The sequence below is a fragment of the Herpailurus yagouaroundi genome, unplaced genomic scaffold (genome assembly GCF_014898765.1).
Source record: "Herpailurus yagouaroundi ecotype Mexico unplaced genomic scaffold, PumYag 67702, whole genome shotgun sequence".
Taxonomy (NCBI): Eukaryota; Metazoa; Chordata; class Mammalia; order Carnivora; family Felidae; genus Herpailurus; species Herpailurus yagouaroundi.
Window position 1 is genome coordinate 3,697,642 of NW_024420501.1, and position 1,357 is coordinate 3,698,998.

The following is a 1,357-nucleotide window of genomic DNA, read 5'->3' on the forward strand; positions in this document are numbered from 1 at the left end:
ACCATATATATATATATATATATATATATATATATATATATATACAATGTTAACCACAGCAGCCTTTTATTTATTTATTTACTCAAATTTTTATTGAAATTCTAGTTACTTAACATATAGTGTGGGGCGCCTGGGTGGCGCAGTCAGTTAAGCGTCCGACTTCGGCCAGGTCACGATCTCGCGGTCTGTGAGTTCGAGCCCCGCGTCAGGCTCTGGGCTGATGGCTCAGAGCCTGGAGCCTGTTTCCGATTCTGTGTCTCCCTCTCTCTCTGCCCCTCCCCTGTTCATGCTCTGTCTCTCTCTGTCCCAAAAATAAATAAACGTTGAAAAAAAAATAAAAAAATAAACATATAGTGTAACATTGCTTTCAGGAGTAGAGTTTAGTGATTCATCACTCACGTACAACACCTCTTGCTCAACACAAGTGCCCTCCTCGATACCCGTTAAGCCCATTCCCCCCACCAACCTCCCCTCCAGCAGCTCTCAGTTTGTCCTCTATGGTAGAGTCTCTTATGGTTTCTTTCTCTCTCTCTCTCTCTCTTTTTTCCCCCTTCCCATACGTTCATCTGCTTTGTTTCTTAAATTCCACATATGACACGCACGGGCGAGGGGCAGAGAGGGAGGCGGAAAGAAAGAGAATCCCAAGTGGGCTCCACGCTGTCAGGGCAGAGCCTGACGTGGGGCTCGAACCCATAAATCAAGAGATTAGGAGATCATGACCTGAGCTGAAGTTGGAGGCCTAACCCACTGAGCGACCCAGGCTCCCTACAGCAGTCTTTTAGAAGTTAGACCAAACGAGGACTTTGGCCGGGGGGGGGGGATTTAGAAATGGTTGGTTACTGTGCTAATAAAAACAAGACTGCCTTTTACTGGGTTCTATTGTTCTTATATTAAAATTCTCTGTGGAGAATTTTCCTTTATTGCCTGCAGGTGGGCAGACCACTCCTACTCTCCCAACCCATCGTAGGGCCCTCTTCTACTGCAACCTTCTAACAAGAAAATGGCCTAATTGTTCTTGGGTTTGTGGCCTCCAAGCACCATTATTTTAGTGGGGGGGGGGCTGTCGGTGACTCTCTATAGGGTGAGCCTTTTTGTCCTTCTGAAGGCCCTTAGTTGCTTACAGCGACAGTCATTGTAAGCACCACACATTAAACCCTCTTCCCATCTGGGTTCTGGTAATCTCGACTCTGACCCTGTGCCCCCTCTCTACCCCAAACACATGGAGAGCCACCAAAGTTCTTTTTCTTCCTGCCTGTGGGACAGAGTGTTGAGAAAATTTGTCTTGACCTCTCAGTCCTCACCCAGTCCTGATCCTCAACGTCTGGCTAACTGTGGGCCTGCCAGTCTGGCCCCCCCC